The 14,579-nt window shown below is 47.9% G+C and overlaps 1 long non-coding RNA gene across 1 annotated transcript; it reads left to right on the plus strand.

Moving 5' to 3' along the window:
- Nucleotides 1-7,514: 7,514 nt before the first annotated feature.
- LOC138118328 (uncharacterized) lies at nucleotides 7,515-8,362 on the plus strand. The gene is made up of 2 exons (XR_011155096.1): nucleotides 7,515-7,613; nucleotides 7,771-8,362. It is a non-coding gene; the product is annotated as an uncharacterized lncRNA (long non-coding RNA).
- Nucleotides 8,363-14,579: the final 6,217 nt, after the last annotated feature.

Raw genomic sequence — 14,579 nt, forward strand, 5'->3', positions numbered from 1 at the left:
TACGTTTTGACCAGTCTCCTTATTGCACTTGTTCTTTTGAAGTATCTATGTTTAGAAATCTTTGTGAAGTCTCGCATTGACACTTCTCAAAGGAGAATGGTTCGGTTTTTGCTCTGAAACAACTTGTTTAGAAGTAAGTGCTCATCTGCAGCATAACAAGTACGTAGGGCTGTAGAAAAAGCTGGAAATGTGAAATGACCCTTTCTATCATTGTTCTGGACACCTTGTCTGCAAAACACATTGAGATCCCCAACTTTTTATCTCAATTCAAGCTGGGAATTACTCTCTTTTAAGTTTGTACATGGATGCCATTTCTTATCTAGTGGAAAAGCTCCGTGAAACAGCCAGTAACAACTGGAAATTAAATGCTGTTTTCCATAAAAGATGAAGGACTCGCCCCAAATGAGGCATTGCTCCCTAAAGACTGTGGGTCCGTTGAGAAGGAACTTGCTATGAGGATTGGATGGAGGAGAGGAGCCAGCCTGTGGGCAATTCAGTTGGAAGCAGAATCGACTCTGCCTCAGTTTAGAAAATAATAATCTATAATGAAGTGAAGGCAAAGGAGAAAATGGGTAGAAATTGAGTTAGAGCCGTGGTTGTTCCAGTACTCCCCTGCGGCCCTCCACAAGCTGAGCCCCCGGATCCAGCCCGCTCCCCATCCATCTCCAGAGCCTGGAGAGGCACTGAGAAGTGCAGGGGGGCAATTCGTGCTGGGGGATGCCAACTTCTTGGGAAGAGGGTGATAAATTTGAAGGTAAATCACTGCAAATAAACAAAGCAGCGCTGCTGGGCTCTGCAGCAGGAGCCTGGCCGCGTTGGGAGCTGCGTTGTGCAGGCTCTGCGTGGCAGCAGTAGATTAGCATAGCTGATTAGGCACGTCGCAGGCTCCGCTTTCTGCTCAGCAGAGCTGCGCATTTTCCTAGAAATGTCTGGAAATCAGATGGCAAGTCGAGTGCTACAGTCATGGGCAGGAGAATTAGTCCTCACACGTGTGCCACAGGCGGGCAGGAGCTGAAGGGAATGAGATGATCCTGAAGTATTTTTGGCTGGGACCAAAACTGGTCACAAGTCGTGAAGCTGGGGAGTTCCCACAGTGATGCTCCAAGACTCCTGCTTCTGAATCTCCATTTGCCTGGGACATTTCAGACCCATGAGTGCTGTGAGCCCAGTCCTGGTCTGGGGCAAGATCATCCATAAAAATCTGTCCCAAGCGTGCCCCACAGGCTGCCACTGCCCTGTCAGTCCAGGAGCTGGTGCTGAGCTGCCACCAAGCCCATGGACTGGTCCCTGTCCCCCCGTGCTGTCAGGACAAAGTGCCAAGGTGCTCCAGCAAACACTTTGCTGCAGGTGAGGTAGATTAGATCTCCATTCCTCCCATTGATGGAGGCTATATCTTATCAGCAATATCTTATCAGGCTGGCTGGCACCCTTGGGGGAATGGAAAATGGTCTGGTAGCTCCGAGCTCCATATCCTCCTTCCCTTGGACTTTGCTCTATGCCTGGCATATGGCATGGGACACCTTAGCAGTCTGTAGCTGGGAGAGTGGCATTTTCCCCTCTCCTTAGCTGAGGTGCTGTGTTTCCTGTTCTTTCCCTAAGCTCGGTGAATGTTTCCACGGCAGGTTTCAGTATCAGGTGTTCTGTGCTGGGGGACAGGAGCCAGCTGTGCCCATGGTGTGAGCTCTCTGCCCTCTGACTCGATCTGGAGGAATGTGACACTTCCACGTCTGTCTCCTCATTCCTGTTATTCCTGTGTCATCTGCACGATGACACGATGTTAGATACAGGATGCATTAGTTTTGGATCATGCTCGGACTAACTTTAATCTATACCCCATCCTCTCTGTACAGCAGCTCCATTTCTCCTCTCCATTTTTTACTCTGATCTATACATCTAAACCTTCTCTTGTTATTTTTCTTGTCATCCTCTGCAAGAGCCAATTCAGCTTGACCTTTGCCGATTCTCACTTTATGTCTTGGGCATTTCAAGACATAAGGGTAGGATGCCTTTTTCCTTTGCAGCACAATCCTTTTGCCCCATCCCTTGCCAGCTCTCTCTCTGTCCTTTCAAGTAGTTATTTCCTTGGCCAGCACAAAAGCCCTTTCTGGGCTTGAAATACACATTCTAGAGATCAAAGGTGCAAAACTCCTAAAGGACACTTCATCTCTGTGTACCAGTCCCCAGACTCACCACCCAGCTGGTTTTACACTTAGAGAGGAATACATGGCAGAATCCATCAGGAGGGCAGCCAGCAGCACAGAACTGGGCTGGGACCAAGGGGCCTAGCAGCTGCACAGAGGTGGAAGAGGGTCCACAAGAAAGGAAAGTCCTTGCTCCTGAGGATTAGGATGAGAAAGGGTCCCAGTGGTTTATTTTTATCTAGAGGTCTTCTATTTCTGGGGGCATCACCATGTCCTGAGTGATGTTCAGAGCTGCAGTTTGGCAGCTGTTCTACTCTGGTCCCTCCACAAGCTTTGCCCTGACTTGACATTGAAGGGGGAATTGGAAAGAAACACCCCCTTCCCTTTTTTCCCTTTTTTGTGCTGCTTCGTTTTCCAAGCTGGGAAATTGAATGTGAAAATCAGCTGTGTCCATCTTGCAGGGCAGAAAGAGATCATGACAGTTGTGCAAGATCTGGGGTTTGTGGCTCCCAGGAGAATCATTAGGGGAGGAATGGTAGCGCAAGGCTGAAGGCAGCTGGAGAGAACTGGTTCTTTAATTTGGCCACACGCCTTAAAAAAAAAAAAAGAAAAGGAAAGAGGAAGAAAAAAGAAGAAAAAAAATAAAATAGAAAGGTCAAAGCTCTTGTCCAAATGCCACGATTTAGGGAAGGCCAGGCTACACAATTTGTTAGTGTCCCTGCTGTCCCTAGTGCCCTGGGGAGAGCCAGGACGGTAGAGCTCCTCCAGCTCTGTGATTCCTGACACTTGTCATTCCTGTGTTGGAGGCTAAACCCATCCTCACTCTGGTGGAGGGATCTGCATTGGATAAACAGGATGCCAGCCAGAAGACTTTGCAAGAAAAGCAAACAGTTGCTTCTTCCCTCCCATGTGCTATGGCCTTTCTACAGCTTTGGGCATGGCCAGGGGCAATTTTACTTTGGCCTGTATCACCTGGTCTTTCTGCCCTGTGTCTCTGCCTTGTCTCTCACCTCACCAGGCAACCCTTGTCCTCCAGACCCCAGTTTAAAAATAGCCTCAGCCTGGTGCATGGGACCAGCACTGCTAAGCTGCACCCCGAGAAACCTTTTACTGGGGCCACTCTGATGTGATGGAGAAGCTGGTCCTCAGCTGGTCCTCCTGGGCCTTATGTTCCTCCTCCTCTGCAAGGAGAAGTGACATTCCCTGACATCTTTGGCTCTGCTGCCTGTGCACAAACTCCTGTTCCCAGCCCTCCTCCTGGGAACCAGTGCCTTTGACTCTTGCCCCATTGCCGGTCTGAATTGGCACAAGGATCCTGGAGCAGAAATTGCTGGAGTGCAGCAGGGCAGGAGACATGCTCCATCTGTCTGGGATCAGGAAACACACCCACAGAGGCCAGTGGCTGCTCCAGCAGACAGGAGCCTTTCACTTTCCTGCCAACACAATTGTTTTTCCAAGGTGTAACTGTTGCCAGAAATCTGTGGAGTCAAGACCTGCTATTTCTTCGCTTCTAAACAAAACAAGCCCCAGTTTGCTTTCTGCTGAGTAGAAAAGCTCTTGTCTCAGAGAATAAAATAAGGCAGACAGAGAGCACATGTTTGTTTCCTCTCTCATCCAGTAATGATAAATTCAGGGAGAGGGGAATTACGTTTCAGGATTTGGGAGAGGGGTACGTGGCCTGGGCATGCTCTAATGTGCACAGGGAAGCCTCATCCATCCTTGCAAGGTGTTTTAAGCACATTTCCAACCTGACCATCCTTTGGAAGCAGTTGGGCTCATCCTCCCTGGTGCCTTAGGCACTGTGAGCAGCATGCAGAGCTCGCTGCCTTTGCAGCTTAGCAGAACGATCATGCATAAAATCCCCAGGTAATTTACCCTGAGTGGGATCCTGTGATTTGCTGACATCCCTCATAAACCGAAACCAACATAAAAGAAACGAACGCAGAGTTGCTAATTTGGAAATTCATTTGGAATAACTTCTCGCCAATATGGTAACGGTTAGCGGGGAGCCCTGGTGATAAATAATAGTTGCTGAAATCCTGAATTGGCTATAAATTGGCATGAAGGAGTGGAATCCCCTGCGTGCGGCTCAGCTCAGGGAGTTACTCCATGCTACGCTCAGCAGCAAACATAGGTGAAGACAGGGGAAGTTTTAGCTGTGTGAGGTCGCAGTAGCAGATGTCCTGACATACATAAACTAGAGGATCAGATGCATCCTTAAATGTCAGCTCTGCTTTACATCATTTACTGCTTCTGGGAGCTGCAGGGCTTTACACCCGTGGATTATCCACCTCCCTTCTCTGCTGAGCACTCGTTCATTTTAGCTGCTTGATGTAATTGTGTATAAACTGGGAAGATCCCAAAGGGATCATTACTTTTCTACACAAACTGCTTCCTTTATTCACATTTCACATCTTCACCTGCAGGCATGCCTGAGACTGAGCAGCATTTTCTTGCTGGCCAGGGTGCTCACACAGGGTTGCAGTGGCAGCAGGCAGAGAGCTGCTATGCCCAGAGCTGGATGAGATGATATAGTCTGATGCCCAAGGTGGCAGGGGATCAAGATTTCCTCCTGGACATCTCGCTTTCCATCCTGGAGGCTCACCCTCCCCAGCATCTCAGTGATGTTTGGTCCTGGAAATGGGAATGTGACATCTCCCCTCCAATATGAGCAGGGGGATCAGCAGAAGGGTCATGGATCAGGAGCGTGGTAGCAGCTTCTCTCTCCCATGAGTTTGAGGCTGACTTGGCAGGGCTTCCAAGATCCACCTTCCAGCACCATGGCCTGATGTGTAACACCTGTGAGGCTGGAGGGTGTGCAAGGAAATGCTGATGGTGAGAGCAAAGCATGGTCGCAGGATTTCTCTGCTGAACATGACTGTTTTTTGGAAGCCATGAGTTTGAGATGTAGCTGAGATGAAATCAAAGATTCTTTTCACCACATTTTGTCTTCCAAAAGACCCTCTGCAGCAGCTGCTTGTAGGTGGCTGTGATGGCAGCAACATCTTCATGGAGTTTGCTCACCAAGAGGGGAGGTTGTGCTGGTGACACTGCCGGTTTTGTGAGGCTGGGTGGCCGAGGCATCGCTTGGCCACATCATGCAGAGCTGGTGGTCACATCAGCTGGGTCCCAGAGGCAGCTTCCATCAGCACTGTCCTGCAAAGCATTGCAGGAGCAATTCTTCGTGGCCACAGTCTTGGAAAGATGCATGTTTCTCTTTCAAAACCTTGTGACCAAAGCAGTTGGTTGTCATGTACAGTGGGAATGAGTCAGGGAAGACAGCTCAGTTTTTCAGGTACTGATCTGGCACTCGGCCTCAGGAGTTCAGACTTTCTGTTTGGTTTCCTCCTTCAGCAGCACCTCTGACAGACCCATCTGTTGAGATGGTAGAAACCTGCTTATCTGTAAAGGAAATAGTTGTAAAGATCTGTGGTAGCTAGACCACACCAGCAAGGCAGCTTGTCCATCACAGGGATATGGAAGATTTTACCTGACTGTACATGTACTTGAGAAAGATATATGGGAGTTCATTGTTTCCTTAAGTATGTTTTGAATTTCCTAAGTGCTTTCATTTATTGTGGTGCTCTGATTATGTGATTTTGGCCCTGCTGAAGCAACCACTGCTAGCTGTGGTAAGCCCAGAGCTAAGATCCTTCCATATAAATTTTCTCAACATTGAGTGATTGCTGGTTTCTTCCTCCTGCTCCTTCCCAGGAAAAGACTGTGATTTATAACATACATTTGTATATTTTTAAATGTCCCTTCTGTATGATAAACAGCCTTGAAATATGCTACTATAAGAGACTCCAGGGAGATTAGCCCTGCTTGAGGCATGCAGCTTTTGGCTGCATGTCCTTTGAAAGGCATGACATGTTTAAGAAACACCTCATGTCAGACAAACCGTTTGCAGGCTGAAGACATCCAACAGCAGCCAGTGACGAATGTTTTGTGCAATAGAAGATGTAAATCTTATTTTAATCCTGTCAAACTCATGGCCAGCTGGTCCTGAGCTGGGCTCAAGGCTTGTGTTTTGTCTTCTGAGAGCGTCTTGTCCCAATCCCCGGGGCGGGTGGTTGGCAATCCCTGGCTCTCTGAAGAGCAAAGGCAGAATGATGCTGTCAACTCAAAATGACTCAGTAGCCATAAATCAGTGCAGGAAACCTCTAGCTCAGAGAGATATCATGATGGAACTCATCTGACTGGGTGATCTTATTCCTGCCCTGTGCAGGGTGGGTTCCCCTTATCTGGGACCTTGGTTTCTATGTGATCAAAACAAACTCTGAGCTGACTCTGAGAGCTACAGCTGCGATTGAAACCAGCTTGGCCTTTCTGAACACTTCTCTTCTTCGGGCTGGGGTTGGAGCATGGCTCTCCAAGCCAGAAGGCTGATGTCAGGATTGCTTCATTCAGCAATGCTGGGTAAGGGCTAATAAACACCACTAAGAGCTTGCTAATAGCTCTAATTAGACTGCAGCTGATGCTTCATAACTGGATCTTTCCTCCTCCGCCCCTTCCTTGCAGCTATTTCCTGGTGGAGTTAAGGAAGGTGAGGTGGATTAGTGCTGCTTTGGGAGACAGTCAAGATTCCCAGCTGCAAAATTATATTTTCCTCTTGGTGTTTTTTTTTTTTTTTTTTTTTTTTTTTTTTTTTTTTGGTTTGTTTGTTTGTTTGTTTGTTTGTTTTTTTTCAGGGGGTCTGGCACAGTTTTCTCAGGGCAGCTGTCTGCTTCTGGGCTGAGCTGAGGTGTGGGTGATACATTTGCCGTGGTGTGTGGCTGGGAATAAGCCTAATTTGGGAGTCTGATAGACCAGAGGTAGAGTGAAAATGCAGCTTTGATGAGTTCCTCACCCTTGCTGATGGGACCTTTCCTGGCTGTGAGAGCATCAGCAAGTTGTTTTCCCAAACACATGAGGAAGAGAAGGAGTTTTTCTTAAAAAAAAAAAAAGGAAGGAAAAAAAAAAAGCTTTGCTGTAGGTTTTTTTGTACATTTTGTTTGTTTCTCTCTTTGGTTGATTGTGGTTTTTTTTTTTACCTTAAGTACTTCCTGCAGCAATAGAGACTTGCATGTCAAGTCTTTAGCTGTCTTGTGACAAGTGAGATTTTTAAGCTGCGCTTTTTTTTAATCAGCCAAATTAATGAATTTGAGCATTAGGTCTGTGCACAGATGCTGTGCAGAGCAGGTGCTCAGGGGCCCATCATTGTACAACATCTATTGCCTGGCTATTTGTCACTGTGGGGGCTGTGCACAGGAACCCTGGGGTCTCCCTGGGCCAGGCTTGGGGGTCCCATCACCAGTGACACTCTGTGGTGCTCCAGCCCTTGCCTTGGAGCATCATCTCCTGTGTTTCTCTTCCCAGTTCTCTGCTTACAGACACAGTGTCCCTTCTGTACATGAGCTGGCCCGAGCTGAAGAATTTCATGCTCCTACAGCAGTGTCACGGAAAACACCACTTGCCACAGCACGGAATGAGGTGGGTTGGGAAGTTTTGCAGAGACTGAGGCAGCAAAGCCAGGAGGATCTGCTGTTCCTTGGCTTCAGGATCCTAATTCTGGCTCTGTTCTCCTACACCTTCGATTACAGTTCCTATAACGCAGCTGAACAACCTGCTGTGTAACCTTCTTCCACAGGGATTCATGGGCATATTTTGAAAGCCTCTTTACTCCAAGTCCCCACAAAAAAAAAAGAAAATCAAACCAAACATACTTTGGAATAAGGTACTGGAGCAGATGACTTGGAAATGGCTCTTACATAGCGCTGGTGTTGGATGCAGGCATATGTCCCCTGATCCTGTGGACTTGAAAGCAAGTAAGCTCAGTGATTGTGGTAGCAGGTCTTCTTTCCTTCTTACAGAGATAAAAGCAAGGAGCAGGCTGGATTTTTGTGGGAGAGAGAGCTTTTCAAGAAATGCCCTCCCTGAAACCTCTTATGGAAATAAAACAAACATCTACAGCTGGGAAAACTTAAAAAAGCTGTTCCTCCCACAGCCTGGGACAGTCACTGAAAAGCTGGGATTTGTCCTGTGTGTCTGGACAGGAGGGGTGCAGTCTCCCTATGGATCCTGCCTGGGGGATGGAAACAGGGCATTGCACAGAAAGAAAAAGCTCTTGAGGATGGGCCACAGCATTTGCTGCAGTGTTTTTGGTGTGTGCTAAGAGTGGGGGAAGTAGAGGAGGGTAAAATGAGCATCTAGGGCCCTCAGTAATAAACGGAGAAAAAGTCTCAACATCTCCTTGGCATGATTTTAAATGGGGTCTCTGTGTCTGATAGTCCAAGGGGGATTTCCAAAGAGAAGGATGTTTGTCCATCCAGGAGGACAATACTTTTGGGCAGGGATTCAGTCATGTCTAGAACTAACGTGGGATAAAATTCTTTCTGCAGCAGCAGAGCTGTGACCATTGGAGTTACTTCACTTTCTAGAGAAAAGCTGAATTCCTCCTTTGGGAATCAAGGAAAAAGATTCCTTGAAATATGACCAAACTCTTGGCACGTTCTCTGCTGCTGACAACACTGCAGAACGCAGTGGAGATGAGTGCTCCTTATTCCCAATATCCCTTCCCAGCTGGGGACTCCCAAGTATTCTTAGATGATGGTGATTTTTGAAGATGCCAGAGTCATGTGGAGCTCATCAAATGCTGGTGTCAGCACCTGGAAGAGATGGGCTTTATTTGGAAATGCAGCAAGGGCTTTCCATGCTTCCTGGAAGCTGTGCTGGAAGGATGTGATTCCTGACTTCTTGAGGAGGTGCCGAGCTCCCTGCTAATCCTCTGCACCCCAAGCCCTGCCTGTGCCAGGGAGATGAGTGTGCAGGTTTTGGCTATGAAATTAAGGCAACCTCTTTCTGGCAGCCTCTCCCTGGATTTGGCAAGCAGGGTGACTTTGTGACATTTGTTTCTTGTCTCTGGGAGTGTGGAGGAGTCTAAAATGTCCTGACCTCGTGCCATGCCTGCTGTGACACTGAGAAGGTGGCTTGTGCTGTGTTAGCCTGGAGCAAAGAACACTTCCTTCTGCATTTCACACCAAACTGTTGGGAGCACGACGAGAGAATTGCTGTGGTGACTTTAGGTGGAACAAACCCACAAAGGAAACTGAGCAAGTTGAGACAAAAAAAGGTTGAAGATTTTTAAAGGGAAAAAAAGAGCCCTGGGTGTGCTGTGAGCCACATGCTGGCTCCTGAGGTCTGGGCTTGTGCTCTTAGGGAAGACAAAGCTGCCAAGACCTTGCTTGGTTGTTTTGGGGTTTTTTGAGCCAGGTTCACACATCCTGAGAAAGCAGAGTGTTGTATGGCATGGGCCAGATGCCGGTGGCACAAGTTGGGAGGTGAATGGCTCTTGAATGTGATTGGTAATGAAAATCACATTTGAGAGCCTCTGTGGAGCTCTTTGGAAAAAATCAGAAAAATTTAACTTGGCTTCCAAATGACAATGCCATTGGCAAGGCCCTCCAGGCTGGCCAGCCCTGTGGGTGAGGGTGAGTTCTTGGGGAAGACACTTCTCTGCCCCTTGATAGCACCCTCTGCTCCTCTCCAGCTGCTGTGTGTGCTCCAGGTGCAGCCCTGGGTGCTTCCCCAGGCCTTTCTGCAGCTCTTCAGTGGCCCCCTGGGCTCCCCCATGTAGGAAGGTGTTGGTGTGGAGGGAGAGGCACTTACCCTGTGTGTTCACTGGCTGGTGTGCAGAGGTGGAATCCTCTCCCACTTCATCCCTGCAGCAGATGAGCCCAGGTTTCCCTGGCAAAGCTCTCCGTTCTCTTGCCTCCAGAGCTGTTTCTCTCAGCTTTTTGCCCCTGCTGCTGGAAAGATGCACAAAGTGCTGGTCTCTCACTGCTGCTTTGAGACCCTGGGAGGTTTTGGATGAGCATTTTGGGCCTTTCTGCTGTGATTTTCTGGGACTCTCAGATCTTCTGCCTTAAGGAAACTCTTAGAGCTTTAGAAATGGTCCTTTACCCAACTCCTTGCACAGCACAGAGACAATAAAACCTGCTTGCTCCAGCTTCCCTGCTCAGCCTTTCAGGGAAGGTTTGAGAGATTTGTCAGGGCATCCCGTCATGGAGAATTTGGGGTTTTAATTGCACCATCTGTTTTTCCTCTCAGCTAATGTTTGCTTGAAGGCTCTTGAAATGCAAACAAGGCTCAACTGCACAAATCTGGAGCCATGCGCACAAGTAAGGGCTGCACACAAGTAACCCTAACTGGCTTTAGGGTTATCCCATCATTCCACCTTCTTGGATGGAAGCTCATGAAGCATGAAATGCTGTGCACAGACAGTGAGAGTGCTCGAAGTGCAGCTTCATGTGTGCAGAACACATTGAGGAGCCTCATGAAACATTTAGAAACAGAGCAGGCATGAGGATGGTGTTGTGGTGGAGCTGGAGCACTTTCTCGTACGAGCTCTGGGATGTCCAGGTGTGTTTGGTGTGAAAATGGCAGGAAATGATCCATTTTCTACGTTCTTGGGGCATCCTTGAAAAGAAAATCCCGAACAATTTTGGTTGATTCAAAAGAACTACTTTGATAAAACTGGGATGGTTGTCTTTCTTTGAATGTTAAATATTTTAATCTAATCTAAGCTAAATCTTTTATTGTAGAAGATTTTATTTTATAGAATTGGTGAAATATGCGGCAAAATAACCTTGAAATGGATAACCAGTGGGGAATAATAATTTTTTGACAACAGATTCCTGAAGAAGAAAATCAGAAATTTCAGGAAAAGTCATCAAAATGGAAACATTTCTATAGAAAAATCTGTTTCACAAGGCAACTTTTCCTGTGGAAATCTGCACAGCTGGGGGAGCTCATGGGAAGGGGTGTGTGAGGCAGGCAGAGGGATGCTTGAAAGGAGATGCTTTCACTGACACAAGTCAACTGAACTGACACAAATCCCAGCCCTAAATTTTGCTCTTTTTGGAGATTTGGGGTAGCTTTGTGTGTGCATCCCGGGGACTGGAAAGAACCAAAGAGCTGCAGCAGCCAAGCGCCCTGGGCTGGATGAATTTTCAACCATTGTTTAAATGTCACTTTATCAAAATCCTTTTGGGCATTTTGTTTGTGGGTCAGATCCTGCCCTCACACAGGAAGGCTGGGAGCCTCCAGAGCTGCTCTCAGCAGGGTCTGGTGTTACAGGTGATGTGTGTTTTGCCTGACACTAGCCAAGCCTGACTGATTATTTGGAGGAGAATTGGATGGCAGTGCAGAGAGACTGTTATTAAACTGGACACCTGTGGATCCTTCTCAGTGTGCCTGTGTGCTACAAGCCCACACAGGTCCACTCCACAGTGCCTAGTGCCAACGGGAATTGTTGGTGTCACACTTTGGACTCGCACAGCGTAATTATCATCTCACCCCTCCCTCTTACCTCAGTGTGATTTGCTGCCAGTGTTGTATCAGCAAAAAGGAGGGGGGGGAAAAAAAGTCCTGTTTCCAGTGTACATACAGTGACAGAGATGTTTGTTTGGCAGTTGTGAGTGGCATAATCTTGGTTGTTAGACAGCTTTAAGTGGGATTTAAAACAGTCAAAGATGCCAAAGTAAATAGCAACGAGATACATGGACTATTAGGCACAGCTTGTTTGAATTGCCCAGTTCAGGAAGAATTTACCTGGTTTGTGATGCATTGGCAGCGCTAAATGAGAGGAAAAAAGGGGTGTGGCCCTGGTGGGTTATGACACCAAGGAATGAGTCAGCACCAGATTTCAGGTGCTACACCAGGCAAAACTTTTGAAGCAGCAGTATCTGCTCAGTGCTCCCTTGGCTGTTGGGCTTGGGCTTCCCTCTGTTCCATGCTCCCCACAGAGAGAAGGTTTGGCACTGTGCTCTGAGCCTGGAGTCCAGCCAGGTGCTCACTTGCCCCATCCCTGGAGAAACAAGATCCCAAAGGTTGGCCATTACGCTTTTATCTTTGCTCGGTTGATTTTGATGTTTTTCTAGAGCAGGACCTTTGTCCTGATTTCTCTGTCATTTTAATCCCAAGCTGATGTAAGTATCCATTCACCCTTCAGTCCCAGCCTAGGCTACCACAATCCCAGTCTCACAGGGGACCTGCTTATTCCCAGTGACCAGTGTTTAGCGCTTGGCCCACGGGAGCTGAGATGCCATTCACACCTTCCAGGTGTGCAGAAACACCACGCAAACAGCTTTTATCAACAGCATCACATTTCTCACTTGAAGTCCCAGCATGAACCCTGGTGAGAGGACATGTGGCCCCTGGGAGAGGGGCCACAGCAAAGCAGGCAGTCAGAGGCAGGTGATGTGTGGGAGGACACGTGTCCTGACAGTGAAGAACGATGTTTTGTATTCCAGCCAAAAGTGGCCCATCTTCGTGCCTCTTCTGGAAACAGAAGCCTCTTTTCTATCTCCAGCAATGACCTCTGCACATGTGACATTCAACAGAGAAAACCATAATTGCATAAAATAATGATCTCCAGAACAAGAGCTTTCCCAAGGCTATGTAAAAATGGCTGCTGTGTGTCAGCACCGGGTACACAAAGAAAACAGAAGTATGAGGGCCAGCTGGTTTACATATTTTTAAGTCAGTCTGCTGCTGGCAAAGCTCTAATTGACCAACCTCTGACTTGGGAGTCCTGGATGTGTGAGGCAGGCACCTCTTTACAGCCATTACTTGCCTCAACTTCCACCAGTCGACTGGAGGGGTTTTCTCTCATACTCCCTTTTTTATTTCCAGTTTTATTTCTGCCCACGTAATTACTTGTTCGTTTAATTCCTAAAGAGAAAAGCACCAAACTCAAGCAACTTGGCTGAAAAGACAGATGAAGAGCTGCTTCTGTACTGGAGATCATCAGGAATTAATTTCTGACATCCTTGCCTTGGTGCAGTCCAGACTTCATTAGAGCACTTGCAAAACTCTTCCTGGCAGTCAGGCATGCAGCAGAATAATTTGTATCTCCCTATAGATTTTGCTGGGATCTGCCTCTGGGTTTGGCTGGTCTCATTTAGGAATGTTTGTTGTGTTTGCTGCTGCACGGAGGGGACTCTTTGTACTATCTTTTGCATAACAAAGCCATGTGTGCTTTCAGCAGGACACACAGCAGCCCGCTGCCTGAGGAGGTGATGTGTCCTTGCCGTGGTTTGTAGGATAGATGGAGAAGCAGGGTGAGAAGCTGGCAGGACAATCCTCATGGCCATGAAAGGATCTGAGCTTGGTGCTTGTGTCTCTAGTGTAAAGAAAAGGGTCTTGGTCATAGAGGTGAATGGATGGAGCTGGGTGTGCACCCATCCTTACCTAGAACAGGCTGTGCATCCTCCCCCTGGACATCCACACCTGCCTTGTGTGTGTGATGTGGGCTGCAGCCCCTGAAGACCACTCAGAATCATGTGAGGTTTTCAGATCTTGATCAGCCAAATCAATAAAAAAGCTGAAACCAGCCTGCAGTGCCTTTGGAGGGGTGGGCAATTACCTGCAGGAAAACTCGTTCTAGCTTTGTTAAATATAGCAAAAACCACCCAGGGTACAAGATGTGTTGTGGGATGGAGAGGGTGGACAACTTATCTAATGAGCTGCTGGAAATGTGAATTTTGGCCTGGGTGCAAGCTGTGGTGTAAACCCCTTCAGGTACCTGCGTGGTGTTAGACATGGCATTATTGTCACTTATGTGCACACAATTACATGTAGCAACTTCATTCAAATACTTTGAGGCAAAGAAATGACTGTAATTAGGCTGCCATATATGACATAAAGATTAAAAAAGTCCCCCAAACACAGAACACATTAAGCCAGAACCTTGGAACTAAGAAAAGTTTAAAGAACCTAAACGTTTACTATGTGATTCATGAAAACCAGTGGCCTAGCACCAATGTCCCTTCCCATGTGTGATGTGATTCCCACAAGTCCCACAGATGACTTGTGGGGGTGCTGAGGGTGCAGCTGTCCCCTCCTGTTGTCCCCTCACTTTGTAGCGATGCTGCAGCAGCCACACGTCCCTGTGGGAAGCTGGCCCTGCTAAAAGTCGGACAACTCTTGTTGAGATCAAGCTTTTCTGCAGAGGAAGAAGAAAAAAAGAAGCCACAAAGAAGCAGGACACTGCCTGTGGAGGGGTGGGGGAGCCCAAATAGCGAAGAAAGCCAGAGGCTCTTGCAGCAGCAAAGCCCAGCCGGCCGCTCTCCCTCCCGTGGAGCTCCACAGGAACTCTGATCCATGTGTGGCAGCCAGCCCAGGCTTTGGCAAGCCAGGACTGCTGTGCTGGGTTTATTAGCAGGTTCCCATAGCACTGCCCTCCCCAGGCATCCTCTCCTCCCCTGCCCATGCTGCCGGCTGACCTTCCGGAGCGGTTTGTTGACTGGGAGAGGCTGCTGGGTATTTATGAGGAGCTTCGTTCCTGTTCCAGCTCCCAGGCTCCCAGTGCAAACACCAACGTGAATCTTTCAGTAAACAGGCAGGCACTGGAGGGGAGGGGAAGGATTAAAAACTCCGAATAATGACTGAAATGTC

Source organism: Aphelocoma coerulescens, chromosome 13, assembly GCF_041296385.1.
Source record: "Aphelocoma coerulescens isolate FSJ_1873_10779 chromosome 13, UR_Acoe_1.0, whole genome shotgun sequence".
Lineage (NCBI taxonomy): Eukaryota > Metazoa > Chordata > Aves > Passeriformes > Corvidae > Aphelocoma > Aphelocoma coerulescens.